Source organism: Tursiops truncatus, chromosome 3, assembly GCF_011762595.2.
Source record: "Tursiops truncatus isolate mTurTru1 chromosome 3, mTurTru1.mat.Y, whole genome shotgun sequence".
Lineage (NCBI taxonomy): Eukaryota > Metazoa > Chordata > Mammalia > Artiodactyla > Delphinidae > Tursiops > Tursiops truncatus.
The window spans coordinates 39585195-39602108 of NC_047036.1; positions in this window are offsets into that span (position 1 = coordinate 39585195).

The following is a 16914-nucleotide window of genomic DNA, read 5'->3' on the forward strand; positions in this document are numbered from 1 at the left end:
TTACTTAGTGGGCATAGAGGGAACCTACCTCAACATCATAAAGGCCATATACGACAAACCCACAGCAAACATCATTCGCAATGGAGAAAAACTGAAAGCATTTCCTCTAAGGTCAGAAACAAGACAAGGATGTACACTCTCACCACTATAATTCAACACAGTTTTGGAAGTCCTAGGCATGGCAATCAGAGAAAAAAAAGAAATAAAAGGAATACAAACTGGAAAAGAAGAAGTAAATCTGTCACTGTTTGCAGATGACATGATACTATACATAGAAAATCTTAAAGATACCACCAGAAAACTACTAGAGCAAATCAATGAATTTGGTAAAGTTGCAGGATACAAAATTAATGCACAGAAATCTCCTGCATTCCTCTACACTAAAAATGAAAGATCAGAAAGAGAAATTAAGGAAACAGTCCCATTCACCATTGCAAAAAAAGAATAAAATACCTAGAAATAAACCTAACCTAAAGAGGTAAAAGACCTGTACTCAGAAAACTATAAGACACTCACTGATGAAAGAAATCAGATGACACAAACAGATGGAGAGATATACCAAGTTTTTGGATTGGAAGAATCAATATTGTGAAAATGACTATACTACCCAAAACAGTCTGCAGATTCAATGTAATCCTTATCAAATTAAAAATGGCATTTTTTACAGAACTAGAACAAAAAAATCTAAAAATTTGTATGGAGACACAAAAGACCCCAAATAGCCAAAGCAGTCTTGAGGGAAAAAAGTGGAGCTGGAGGAATCAGACTCCCTGACTTCAGACTATACTACAAAGCTACAGTAATCAAGACAGGATGGTACTCACACAAAAACAGAAATATAGATCAATGGAACAGTATAGAAAGACCAGAGATAAACCCACGTACATATGGTCACCTTATTTTTGATAAAGGAGGCAAGAATATACAATGGAGAAAAGACAGCCTCTTTAATAAGTGGTGCTGGGAAAACTGGACAGCTACATGTAAAAGAATGAAATTAGAACACTCCCTAACACCATACACAAAAATAAACTCAAAATGAATTAAAGACATAAATGTAAGACCAGACATTATAAAACTCTTAGAGGAAAACATAGGAAGAACACTCTTTGACATAAATCACAAGATCTTTTTTGACCCATCTCCTAGATTTATGGAAATAAAACAAAATAAACAAATGGGACCTAATGAAACTTAAAAGCATTTGTACAGCAAAGGAAGCTATAGACAAAAAGGCAACCCTCAGAATGGGAGAAAATATTTTCAAATGAATCAATGGACAAAGGATTAGTCTCCAAAATATATAAACAGCTCATGCAGCTCAATATTACAAAAACAAACAACCCAATCCAAAAAAGTGCAGAAGACTTAAATAGACATTTCTCCAAAGAAGAAATACAGATGGCCAAGAGGCACATGAAAAGGGCTCAACGTTACTAATCATTAGAGAAATGCAAATCAAAACTACAATGAGTTATCACCTCACAGTGCCTAGAATGGGCATCATCTGAAAATCTACAAACAGCAAATGCTGGAGAGGGTGTGGAGAAAAGGAAACCCTCTTGCACTCTTGGTGGGAATGTAAATTGTTACAGCCACTATGGAGAACAGTATGGAGGTTCCTTTAAAAACTAAAAATAGAATTACCATATGACCCAGCAATCCCACTACTGGGCATATACCCTGAGAAAACAATAATTTAAAAAGACACATGCAACCCAATGTTCATTGCAGCACTATTTACAATAGCCAGGTCATGGAAACAACCTATGTGTCCATCGACAGACAAATCGATAAAGAAGATGTGGTACATATATACAATGGAATATTACTTAGCCATAAAAAAAGAACAAAATAATTCCATTTGCAGCAACATGGATGACCCTAGAGACTTTCGTACTGAATGAAGTAAATCAGACAGAGAAAGACAAATAAATTCGCCTTCTAATTGTATGTTGCTGATACATGGAATGTGGTTGGTATTTCTATAGTGACCATGATCCTCTGACCTTCCTAAATGTTTTATCAGTTTCAGTAGTATGGTCATGATTATTTTGTAGTATTTTCTTTGTTAATGAGGAGTTACCCCCTTTCCTGCTTTTAGGCTTTTTCTTTCTTTTGTCTTGAAGATCTAGCTAGGACTTCTAGTACAATGTTGACTATGGCTGATAAGACCAAATATCCTCAGCTTCTTCCTGACCTCTCAGTATAATGTTAACTCTAGGTTTTTCATAGATGCACTTTATTCAATTAAGTTACTTTTTTTCCTAGTTTACTAGGAATTATTATTATTATTATGAATGAGTATTAAATTCTGTCAAATGATTTTTTGGCATATTTTGAGATGATCATATTTTTTTCAAATAGTCTATAAATTTGTTGATTTTTAATAATTTTTTTTTACAAGATAAACCTAATTTGCATTTCTGGAATGAAATCCACTTGTCAGGAGTTATTATCCTTTATTTATGTTGCCAGATTTGGTTTAGAAAAGTTTTGTTAAGTATTTTTTGTATCTCTGTTCATAAAGGATGCTACCTACAATTTTCTCTTGTTGTAAATTCCCAGTTAGGTATTGGTATCAAGGTTTTGCTGGTCTCATAAAACATTAGAGAATGCTCTAAAATCTATTATTTTCTAAAACAGTTTATGTAAGATTGGCATTGCTTCTTTCATCAATATTTGATAGACATCACCAGTGAAAAATAATCCTGGCCTGAAGATATTTTGGGGGAATATTTTTAATTACAAATTCAATTTTATTCATAGATATAGAACCATTCATATTTTATGTTTAACCTCACGTGAGTTTTGGTAATTTTAGTCTTTCGAGAAATTTGTCTATTTTATCTGTTGCCAAATTGTTGGCATAATGTTGTTCAATGTATTCCTTTATAATCCATTTAATATTACTAAAAATTGTTAGTGTTATCTTTTCTCGTGTTCCTGATATTGGCATTGTATGTTCTCTCTCTCTCTCTGCCTTTCTTAAAATCAGTCTAGCTAAGAATTTACCAATTTTGTTAATATGTTGAGGATTAACATATGCCTCATTTTCTCTATTGTTTTTTGTTTCATGTTTTATTAATTTATACTCATCTTTGTTATTTGCTTTCTTCAGATTTGATTTTCTTTTATTAATGTTTTGCTTTCTAAGGTAAGTAGCCACATAATTCATTTGAAATCTTTCTTCTCCTCTAATAAAAGCATTTAAATAAAATTTCTCTTTAAGAAAAAATTTTCATGCATTTCACAAATATGAAATATTGGATTTTAATTATCTTTAACTTTGAAATATTGCCTAATTACCTTTGTGCTTTCTGGTCTTCCATATGTATTATCTAGAAATATGTTGTTTATTTTTCAAATATTTGAGAATTTCTAGGTATTTTAAGTATGATTTTCTAATTTAATTTTATTGTAGTGTGAGAAAATTCTCTCTGTCTCTCTCCTTCTCTTTCTCTATAGACAGATATATAGAGAGATATGGATGTACACATATATAGATATATATACTCATATATACATATATACACCTATATAGACATAAGTATATATTGATTGTAGATATAAGAGTATACCTATTATAGACATAAGAATATACCTATTATAGTTGTAAACATATTCTATTATACCTATAAGTATATATCTCATACATATACATGTATATTTTTATGAATATCTGTTACATATACACTTATATAGAGATATATAGAGATATATATACAATACTATATATCTAGTATAGTATAATATATATATATATACACACACACACTATGGTATATACTTATATATGTACTTGTATATATACTTTGTCTCTATCTACCCGCACTATTACTATACAGTATACGGTCTCTCTTGGTGAATGAATATTCTAGTGTTATTGGGTGGAGTGTCTATACATATTAATTGTGCTAATTATGTCAAGTTGTTTGAGAGTATTGTTTAAATCTTCAATATATTTACTTTTACATGTTGTTCCATCAGTTACTGAAAGAAAAGTATTAATATCTTAACCATAAATATAGATTTGTGTATTTATAACTATTACCTTCTCAGACTGCATCAAGTATTTTTGAAGCTTTGTCATTTTGTACATACTTATATAGGATTATTATGTTATTTTGATGAGTTCATGACATTTCTATCATTATGAAATGACTCTCTTTACTACAGGTAAAGTCTACTTTATTTGATGTATTGCATCCACATCAGTGTTTCCATGCTTAGCATTTCTTTCAGTTCGTTCTTACAATCCTGGTTTTTTATTGGAATACTTCTTTCAATTATATTTAACGTGGTTATTTGATACAGTTCAGTTTAAGCTTATCAGTTTGCTATTTGTTTTTTATTTGACTTACTTTTGTATGCTTGTTAGGTCCTTCCCTATTTTTCCTTCCCTGAATTGTACATATGTGGAGTGAGACTCACAGGTGAAAGCAGCAGTGGGAAAGATGACAGACAGAACACAAATTTGAACAACTTCTCATGAGAGTTTAGTGTTCAGATCATGTTAAGATAGACAGCCTTGATAAATATCTCGAGTTACAGGTCCTTCCCTATTTTTCTTTGGGTTCATTAACAATTTAAATAATTCATTCTATAACTTTTATTGGATTTTTGCCTGAACTTTTTTTTATTTTTAATGATTGCTCTAGTGATTATATTATACAGCCTTCACTCATCACAGTCTACCATAAATTCTTTTATACCACCATAAGAACCTTAAAAGGCCATAATTCTTTTTATGCTCTTCCAGACTTTATGCAATATTATGTCCATACATCTTATAAACATCACTATATATTTTTATCTTTTTTTAAACAGTGAATGGATCATTAAATAATTTTTGAAAAGAAAAATAAACCTTATATTTACCCATAGGTTTACCATTTCTAGTTCTTCTCATGTCTTCTTTTGGATCTGAATTTCCATCTGGATCATTTCTCTTCAGCCTAAATATGTTCTTTTTTGCATTTCTTTTATTATGGGTCTTCTGGCAACATGTTTTCTCAGCTTTTGTTTATCTGAATTTATCTTTATATCACTTTCATTTTTTAAGAATTTTTTTCTTAAAAAAAATCATGGGCGAAATGTTAGTTTTCCTCTAAGCATTTTAAAGATGTCAAGGTGCCATTTCATTTTCTCTAGACTTCCTTGTGTCTGATGTAAAGTCAATCATCATTTTTATTGTTTTTCTCTCAGTGTTTTTAAGATTTTTTGATTGACTTTTTTTTTTTTAGCAACTTGACTGTGATGCACCTATGTGTATTTTTTTCTTTTGAATTTCTTTTGTTTGCAATTTGCTGGATTTCTTAAATTTGTGGATGGTTCCTTTTATCCTTGGGAAAGTGTTGGCCAATATTTCTTCAAAGTCTTTTTCTAACAATTATTTCTCTCCATTCTTCTCAAAATTCCAAATGAACTTCATATTAAATCACTTGATGATGTCCTACACATTTTTAGCCTTCTTTATTATCTTTCATTTATTTATTTTTGCTTGCTTCAGTTAGGATAATTTTTTGTGAGGGCTCTTTAACTTCTTATCCTTTTTTCTGTACTGTCCAATCTTGTGTTAATTATACTCCATGAACTTTGATTTCAGATATTACATAGCCCCATTCTTGAATTTTCCTTAGGCCTTATTAATAGAGTTTTTCTATATATTCTGAATTTTCTTATCTCTTCACCCTTTCATTAACTGTTTTCTGTAGATACTTTAACATATCTACAATGGTAAATTTTAGTTCTTTTCTGCTAATTCCAACATGTCATCTCTAGATCTGTTTCTATTGACTAACTTTTCTCATCATTATAAGCCATGTTTTGGGGCTTCCTTACATGATTGATAAATAAATGCATAATTATTATTTTATACTGGATATAACACTATATAGTGAATAGGATTGAGTTTTGTGCTACTAGGCAGTTAAATTACTGTTGGTCACTTTAATCTTGTAGAAGGTTTGGTTTTAGGTGTCTTCAGGGCATATCTACTAATACTTTTTCTTAATAGTAGGCAATAGTTATTATTCCTGGTCCTTAGGGATCTTAACTGTAAGATATTATCCTTCTGGAATTTCAACAGATAGCCCAAGATATTTAGCAAGGATGTCTACTTTGACATGATCTGAACTCCAAACTCTTATGAGAAGTTGTTCAGATTTGTGTTCAGTCTGTCATCTTTCCCACTGCTGCTTTCACCTGTGAGTCTCACTCACATATGTATAATTCAGAAGTCAATCAAGGATTTGCAGGTGTTTGTTTGCAGGTTTGGGTGCCTCCTTTCTCTGTGTCTCCCTCCTTTTCAGGATTTTGACCCTAACTTATATTGGCTCTGGAAGTCCCAGTCTCTGACTTCTTATCCCATAAAACTCTATCTTATGTTTCAGGTTAATTTTCCATGTAAGAAAAGAACTGACAAATGCCCTCACTAGAGAAGCTAACCAAATGTGGAATTCAAAGGTTTATGTCTTCCTGTTTCTATCTTCCACAGGTTGCTCTCTACTACCTCAAAAGAGACAGGTTTCTTTTTTTTAAAGATGTTTATCCAGACTTTATAATTGCTATCAGTAGGAGGGTTAGTCTGATATAAGCTAATTTACCATCGGCAAGAGTTAAAGTCTTAAAATCACTTAAAATACTCTTTAAATAATAAACTTGTGCATTTTTTAATGCGATACAGTATTTGGAGAGCATACAGATTGTCCACTTTTATGTAGGGCACATCTTAGAAGTTATTATTCTGAATTTTGCACCTAATATATAACATTTCACTGATCCACAGATAATTTTCTGACCACGACAAAAAGCCAAGAGCACACTTGCACCATGATCAAACGGAGGCTAGACTTACAGTGTAGCAGTTGCAGTGGAGGAAACACAAGCATTGTGGCTCTTAGAATAGCACCTCAAAGTCAGAGATGAAGTGGAGACTTTGTGTTTAAACTTATGATTTGGGGAAAATTCTCTGTTCAGAATAGAGTATACCACATGAAATATTAAATTTATGGAGAATTATATTAATTTACATAATTGGGAAAGTCCATGAGAATATCCTATAGCATTTTCAATTAGAAATTGAATTTTAGCCTAACCTCCATGGACTCCCATTTTTCCTAAGAAAAGTAAATAGTAGCTGTCATGCTCAGTCTAATTCAAGGCATTTTACTCATTTTTTCTGGATGATTCTAGAACTGCGGAAATAGACTCTCACTGAGAAACAATAGATTGTGCATCCCTTACAACCACAGGTCACATTGTCACCTTGTTACAAGACCTAAAAAAGAAATTCATGAAGAACACTCTTCTATGAATGAAAAGAAAGAACTTTGTAACTGGTTGAAAAATGCTATTGAAGTGGTTAAAGAGCAGGTCTTTTGAAATATGTGGGTAAGTGAGAGTTTGTACTTCTAGCATTAGAATATATATTATTTATCAAATTCCCAAAGAATTCCGTTTCTCTGCTGGACAGCTTGACTGCCCAAGAAAAGTATGTTTCAAGAGGGAGTGTTTCTGGGATTCTGATATGATGTTTACAACTGCATTTAAGAATGAAAATTATTGTTCTAAGTGATTTAGGTCTTAAGGATTTGTAGCAGGTCAGCTACAGTGATGGGCACTGTTTTGAGAACTAAAACAAAGCAAAATGATTTTTTAAAAAAACAAAGAATTCAAGTAAGAAAGAGCTGGTTGGCCAATTATTTTAATGGGGCTTAAAAGTCAACAGCAGCAAAGGGACACTTATATGTCAAACATTACTAAAGCCAGTTAGAGAGGATGAAAAGAAAGTTACTCTCATGGAGACTCTCAGAGAATGAGATATCAGAAGGAATCATGGACTTGAAATGTCCAAATTCTCTGGGACCCAAAATGAATGTAGACAATTCACTCTCCTTATATCAGATGTCAACAATCAAGGTTGGAATAGGCAAGAATAAAGGCTGATGCTCAAAGTCAACCAAAAGATAAGCTCAGAATCATTTTGGGTTAGGAATTGTACCCCCTGATTTGTTTGTTCATTTGTTTTTTTTATTGAGGGACACTTATCACAAATGAATCACTTTAGTTAATGGGATGCTAATCTCATAATGTTCTAGGAAACCCCCAGATCATGTAAGAATGATTGAATGAGAAACTAGAACTTCCTAGAAATTTTGTGGGTTAGAATGTAGAAGTCCCTGTTTGATTCAGTTGTAAGAAGAAGGATAATTAGTAGCCAACTTCATTCATGATAAAAAAGAATCCTATTTTATTCTTTCTGTCTTTATTTGCAGAAGAATCAGTTCTAGTGAGTTTAGGAAGCATTAAACCCAGTTTCAGATATGTTTGTTGCTCTGAGAATTCAAATTCACCAATATCTGCTTTGGCTGGATAATGAAATGATAAAACCAACAAGATGAATTGTACAATTTCCCCATTCCCCCATCTTGGAGGAACCCAACTCCATCCTGGACCAGGAGGAGGAGGAGGAAGCAGTAGGGAAGGAGGAGAGGTAGGAGCATCTTGGCTGTGGAGGATTTCCGGGTGGCAAAAAATACAAATGGTTCTGTGAATTGCAGCAGACAACAGGTATTTAACAGAGACAGAAAATAAGCATTATAGAGTTCTTTCCTATTAGAAATATTAAGAGCAGCTCTTCAAAACAAAAAAAAAGGGGGGGGGGAGAAAACTTAAGAACGTAAGAGAATGAGAAGACAGACAGTAGGAAAATCGGGACTTCTCTGGTGGCGCAGTGGTTAAGAATCCACCTGACAATGCAGGAGACACGGGTTTGATCCCTGGTCTGGGAAGATCCCACATGCCAAGGAGCAACTAAGCCCATGTGCCACAACTACTGAGCCTGTGCTCTGCAGCCCACGAGACACAACTACTGAAGCCCGCGTGTCACAACTACTTAAGGCCGTGCACCTACAGCCCGTGCTCCACAACAAGAGCAGCCACCAAAAGAAGCCACCGCAATGAGAATCCTGCGCACTACAATGAAGAGTAGTCCCTGCTTGTGGCAACTAGAGAAAAACCCGCGCACAGCAACGAAGACCCAAAGCGGCCAAAAAAATAAAAAATAAATGATAAATAAAATTAAGAAAAAAACAAAAGAAAGTAGGAAAATAATGGAGAAAACATTAAGGTTAGGAGTTTGAGCAAGAATTTATAATGAGGTTTCCGCAGAGCTGGAACTCCTGGCTTGGGGTCTCTTCCCTCTGCCGTCACGGAACTGCCCCGGAGCCTGAGGGGAGGCGGCCTCACTGAGGCTGCCAGCTCTGGAGGGGCCCCAGAGGCCGAAGCCGCGACAGTCCCAGGGACGGCGGGCCGTTTGTTTCAACAAGTAACTTAAAGACAAAATGGAAAAACAAGGAGGTTTGTGCCTTAGATCATGTTGATGTGAAACCAGGGATGGCCACCTTGTTCCAGGTTTGTGAATTGCAGTGCCACTGAGCTCCATTTTTCGACTTACTTTTTTGTGAGCTACCAGCAAAACCGCAGGATTGCCCGGAGAGGAAGATGGCGGAAGAGTAAGACGCGGAGATCACCTTCCTCCCCACAGATACACCAGAAATACATCTACACGTGGAACAATTCCTACAGAACACCTATTGAATGCTGGCAGAAGACGTCAGACCTCCCAAAAGGCAAGAAACTCCCCACATACCTGGGAGAGGGGATTAAAAGCGCTGCTTAAAGGAGCTCCAGAGACGGGCGCGAGCCGCGGCTAAAAGCGCGGACCACAGAGACGTGCATGAGACGCTAAAGCTGCTGCTGCCGCCACCAAGGGGCCTGTGTGCGAGCACAGGTCACTACCCACACCCCCCTTCCGGGGAGCCTGTGCAGCCCGCCACTGCCAGGGTCCTGGGATCCAGGGACAACTTCCCCGGGAGAACACACAGCACGCTTCAGGCTGGTGCAATGTCACGCTGGCCTCTGCCACCGCAGGCCCGGCCCGCCCCTCACTCCGTGCCCCGCCCCCACCCCACCCCCCGCCCCGGCCTGAGTGAGCCAGAGTCCCTGAAGCAGCTGCTCCTTTAACCCCGTCCTGTCTGAGCAAAAAACAGACACCCTCAGGCGACTTACACGCAGGGGCCAAATCCAAAGCTGAACTCCGGGAGCTGTGCGAACAAAGAAGAGAAAGGGAAATCTCTCCAGGCAGCCTCAGAAGCAGCAGATTAAAGCTCCACAATCAACTTGATGTACCCTGCATCCGTGGAATACATGAATAGACAACGAGTCATCCCAAATTGAGGAGGTGGACTTTGAGAGCAAAATTTACGATTTTTTCCCCTTTTCCTCTTTTTGTGAGTGTGTATGCGTATTATTCTGTGTGAGATTTTGTCTGTATAGCTTTGCTTCCACCATATGTCCTAGGGTTCTATCCGTCCGTTTTTGTTTTTGTTTTTTAATTTTTTTCTTAATAATTATTTTCTATTTTAATAACTTTATTATATTTTATCTTACTTTATTTTATTTTACTTTATCTTCTATCTTTCTTTCTTTTTTTCCTTCCTTCCCTCCTTCCTCCCTCCCTCCCTCCTTTCTTTCTTTCTTACTTTCTTGCTTTCTACTTCTACTAATTCTTTCTTTCTACTTTTTCTCCCTTTTATTCTGAGCCGTGTGGATGAAAGGCTCTTGGTGCTGCAGCCAGGAGTCAGTGCTGTGACTCTGAGGTGGGAGAGCCAACTTCAGGACACTGGTCCACAACAGACCTCCCAGCACCACATAATATCAAATGGCAAAAATCTCCCAGAGATCTCCATCTCAACACCAGCACCCAGCTTCACTCAACGACCAGCAAGCTACAGTGCTGGACACCCTATGCCAAACAACTAGCAAGACAGAAACACAAGCCCACCCATTAACAGACAGGCTGCCTAAAATATTAAAAAGACCACAGGCACCCCCAAAACACACCACCAGATGTGGACCTGCCCACCAGAAAGACAAGATCCAGCCTCATCCACCAGAACACAGGCATTACTCCCCTCCACCAGGAAGCCTACACAACCCACTGAACCAACCTTAGCCACTGGTGACAGACACCTAAAACAACGGGAACTACGAACCTGCAGCCTGTAAAAAGGAGACCCCAAACACAGTAAGATAAGCAAAATGAGAAGACAGAAAAACACACAGAGATGAAGGAGCAAGATAAAAACCCACCACACCTAACAAATGAAGAGGAAATAGGCAGTCTACCTGAAAATGAATTCAGAATAATGATAGTAAAGCTGATCCAAAATCTTGGAAATAGAATAGACAAAATGCAAGAAACATTTAAAAAGGACCTAGAAGAACTAAAGATGAAACAGACAAAGATGAACAACACAATAAATGAAATTAAAAATACTCTAGATGGGATCAATAGCAGAATAACTGAGGCAGAAGAATGGATAAGTGACCTGGAAGATAAAATAGTGGAAATAACTACTTCAGAGCAGAATAAAGAAAAAAGAATGAAAAGAACTGAGGACAGTCTCAGAGACCACTGGGACAACATTAAACGCACCAACATTCGAATTATAGCAGTTCCAGAAGAAGAAGGGAAAAAGAAAGGGACTGAGAAAATATTTGAAGAGATTATAGTTGAAAACTTCCCTAATATGGGAAGGGAAAAAGTTAATCAAGTCCAGGAAGCACAGAGTCCCATACAGGCTAAATCCAAGGAGAAACATGCCAAGACACATATTAATCAAACTATCAAAAGTTAAATACAAAGATAACATATTAAAAGCAGCAAGGGTAAAACAACAAATAACACACAAGGGAGTCCCCATAAGGTTAACAGCTGATCTTTCAGCAGAAACTCTGCAAGCCAGAAGGGACTGGCAGGACATATTTAAAGTGAAGAAGGGGAAAAACCTGCAACCAAGATTACTCTACCCAGCAAGGATCTCATTCAGATTTGATGGAGAAATTAAAACCTTTACAGACAAGCAAAAGCTGAGAGAGTTCAGCACCACCAAACCAGCTTTATAAGGAATGCTAAAGGAACTTCTCTAGGCAAGAAACACAAGACAAGAAAAATACCTATAATAATGAACCCAAAACAATTAAGAAAATGGGATTAGGAACATACATATCGATAATTACCTGAAATGTAAAGGGACTAAATGCTCCCACCAAAAGACATAGATTGGCTGAATGGATACAAAAACAAGACCCATATATATGCTGTCTACAAGAGACCCACTTCAGGCCTAGAGAAACATACAGACTGGAAGTGGGGGGCTGGAAAAAGATATTCCATGCAAATGGAAACCAAAAGAAAGCTGGAGTAGCAATTGTCATATCAGACAAATTAGACTTTAAAATAAAGACTATTACAAGAGACAAAGAAGGACACTACATAATGATCAAGGGATCGATCCAAGAAGAAGATATAACAATTGTAAATATTTATGCACCCAACATAGGAGCACCTCAATACATAAGGCAAATACTAACAGCCATAAAAGGGGAAATCGACAGTAACACTTTCATAGTAGGGGACTTTAACACCCCACTTTCACCAATGGACAGATCGTCCAAGATGAAAATAAATAAGGAAACACAAGCTTTAAATGATACATTAAACAAGATGGACTTAATTGATATTTATAGGACATTTCATCCAAAAACAACAGAATACACATTTTTCTCAACTGCCCATGGAACATTCTCTAGGGTAGATCATATTTTGGGTCACAAATCAAGCCTTGGTAAATTTAAGAAAATTGAAATTGTATCAAGTATTTTTCTGAGCACAATGCTATGAGACTAGATATCAATTACAGGAAAAGATCTGTAAAAAAATACAAACACATGGAGGCTAAACAATACACTACTTAATAACAAAGTGATCACTGCAGAAATCAGAGGTAATAAAAAAATACCTAGAAACCAATGACAATGGAGACACAACGACCCAAAACCTACGGGATGCAGCAGAAGCAGTTCTAAGAGGGAAGTTTATAGCAATACAATCCTACCTTAAGAAACAGGAAACGTCTCAAATAAACAACCTAACCTTGCACCTAAAGAAATTAGAGAAAGAAGAACAAAAAAACCCCAAAGGTAGCAGAAGGAAAGAAATCATAAAAATCAGATCAGAAATAAATGAAAAAGAAATGAACGAAACGATAGCAAAGATCAATAAAACTAAAAGCTGGTTCTTTGAGAAGATAAACAAAATTGATAAACCATTAGCCAGACTCATCAAGAAAAAAGGAAGAAGACTCAAATCAATAGAATTAGAAATGAAAAAGGAGAAGTAACAAATGACAATGCAGAAATACAAAAGATCATGAGAGATTACTACAAGCAGCTCTATGCCAGTAAAATGGACAACCTGGAAGAAATGGACAAACTCTTAGAAAAGCACAACCTGCCAAGACTGAATCAGGAAGAAATAGAAAATATGAACAGACCAACCACAAGCACTGAAATCGAAACTGTGATTAAAAATCTTCCAACAAACAAAAGCCCAGGACCAGATGGCTTCACAGGCGAATTCTATCAAATATTTAGAGAAGAGCTAACACCTATCCTTCTCAAACTCTTCCAAAATATAGCAGAGGGAGGAACACTCACAAATTCCTTCTACGAGGCCACCATCACCTTGATACCAAAACCAGACAAGGATGTCACAAAGAAAGAAAACTACAGACCAATATCACTGATGAACATAGATGCAAAAATCCTCAACAAAATACTAGCAAACAGAATCCAACAGCACATTAAAAGGAACATACACCATGATGAAGTGGGGTTTATTCCAGGAATGCAACGACTCTTCAATATATGCAAAACAATTAATGTGACAGACCATATTAACAAATTGAAGGAGAAAAACCATATGATAAACTCAGTAGATGCAGAGAAAGCTTTCGACAAAATTCAACACCCATTTATGATAAAAACCCTGCAGAAAGTAGGCATAGAGGGAACTTTCCTCAACATAATAAAGGCCATATATGACAAACCCACAGCCAACATCGTCCTCAATGGTGAAAAACTGAAAGCATTTCCACTAAGATCAGGAACAGGACAAGGTTACCCACTCTCACCACTCTTATTCAACATAGTTTTGGAAGTTTTAGCCACAGCAATCAGAGAAGAAAAGGAAATAAAAGGAATCCAAATCGGAAAAGGAGAAGTAAAGCTGTCACTGTTTGCAGATGACATGATACTATACATAGAGAATCCTAAAGATTCTACCAGAAAACTACTAGAGCTAATCAATGAATTTGGTAAAGTTACAGGATACAAAATTAATGCACAGAATCTCTGGCATTATACACTAATGATGAAAAATCTGAAAGTGAAATCAAGAAAACACTCCCATTTACCATTGCAACAAAAAGAATAAAATATCTAGGAATAAACCTACCTAAGAAGACAAAAGACCCCTATGCAGAAACTTATAAGACACTGATGAAAGAAATTAAAGATGATACAAGTAGATGGAGAGATATACCACGTTCTTGGATTGGAAGAATCAACATTGTGAGAATGACTCTACTACCCAAAACAATCTACAGATTCAATGTAATCCCTATCAAACTACCAATGGCATTTTTCACAGAACTAGAACAAAAAATGTCACAATTTGTATGGAAACACAAAAGACCCTGAATAGCCAAAGCAATCTTGAGAATAAAAAACTGAGCTGGAGGAATCAGGCTCCCTGACTTCACACTATACTACAAAGCTACAGTAATCAAGACAGTATGGTACTGGCACAAAAATAGAAAGATAGATCAATAGAACAGGATAGAAAACGCAGAGGTAAACCCACGCACATATGGTCACCTTATCTTTGATAAAGGAGGCAGGATTGTACAGTGAAGAAAGGACAGCCTCTTCAATAAGTGGTGCTGGGAAAACTGGACAGGTACATGTAAATGTATGAGATTAGATCACTCCCTAAGACCATTCACAAAAATAAACTCGAAATGGATTAAAGACCTAAATATAAGGCCAGAAACTATCAAACTCTTAGAGGAAAACATAGGCAGAACACTCTATGACATAAATCACAGCAAGATCCTTTTTGACCCACCTCCTAGAGTAATGGAAATAAAAACAAAAATAAACAAATGGGACCTAATGAAACTTCAAAGCTTTTGCACAGCAAAGGAAACCATAAACAAGACCAAAAGACAACCCTCAGAATGGGAGAAAATATTTGCAAATGAAGCAACTGACAAAGGATTAATCTCCAAAATTTATAAGCAGCTCATGCAGCTCAATAACAAAAAAACAAACAACCCAATCAAAAACTGGGCAGAAGACCTAAATAGACATTTCCCCAAAGAAGATATACCGACTGCCAACAAACACATGAAAGAGTGCTCAGCATCATTAATCATTAGAGAAATGCAAATCAAAACTACAATGAGATATCATCTCACACCGATCAGAATGGCCATCATCAAAAAATCTACAAACAATAAATGCTGGAGAGGGTGTGGGGAAAAGGGAACACTCTTGCACTGCTGGTGGGAATGTGAATTGGTACAGCCACTCTGGAGAACAGTATGGAGGTTCCTTAAAAAATTACAAATAGAACTACCATATGACCCAGCAATCCCACTATTGGGCATTTACCCTGAGAAAACCATAATTCAAAAAGAGTCATGTACCAAAATGTTCATTGCAGCTCTATTTACAACATCTCAGAGATGGAAACAACCTAAGTGTCCATCATCGGATGAATGGATAAAGAAGATGTGGCACATATATACAATGGAATATTACTCAGCCATAAAAAGAAATGAAATTGAGCTATTTGTAATGAGGTGGATAGACCTAGAGTCTGTCATACAGAGTGAAGTAAGTCAGAAAGAGAAAGACAAATACCGTATGCTAACACATATATATGGAATTTAAGGGAAAAAAATGTCAAAGAACCTAGGGGTAAGACAGGAATAAAGACACAGATCTGTTAGAGAATGGACTTGAGGATATGTGGAGGGGGAAGGGTAAGCTGTGACAAAGCGCGAGAGAGGCATGGACATATATACACTACCAAACGTAAGGTAGATAGCTAGTGGGAAGCAGCCGCATAGCACAGGGAGATCAGCTCGGTGCTTTGTGACCACCTAGAGGGGTGGGATAGGGAGGGTGGGAGGGAGGGAGATGCAAGAGGGAAGAGATATGGGAACATATGTATATGTATAACTGATTCACTTTGTTATAAAGCAGAAACTAACACACCATTGTAAAGCAATTATACTCTAATAAAGATGTAAAAAAAAAAAGAATTTATAATGAGATGTAAGAAAGAGATAATTTCTTTTAGCAATTGCGAAACGAAAAGAAGAAGATATTTCGATATTATACTGTATGTTGTAAAATTTAAATTGTTTTTCTGGGTAATGAACTAGTAGTTCTTTTGAGTGCAATACTGATCTAACAGAGTCCATATGACAATTTATTTTTATCTAAGTTACATTAAACCCATTCTATTAAATCTTTCAAGAAATATGCATCCATGTTAATCATTGGGCTACTTGCAGGGGATATGACAGTCAATTCCTGCCCAAATATGGCTTAACATCTAATGACACATTAACAAATTTGCTTTCAACCATCATTTACAGACCATGGTGACATAAATAGTGTAGTTGGCATGACAGATTTTTCACTGTAAATTAATAAATTGCAAACCAGTCTCCATTTCCATGAGATTTTTCTTTATAATGATGTCATTAGGACCTCATCATCTCTGGGCAAGATTAATTGCTAAGGTTGTCACATAAGATACCACATTTATATAGAAGCATAAAACTTTATTCTAGAAGTAGTATTATAATAAAAATACTATGCTTACTAAGAGGCAGTGATTCCAAATTACTTTAATCCAACTATCTCATTTAATAAAAATATAAACACCGTGAATCTATAAAGTAAATATTATTAGTGTACCCATTTCAT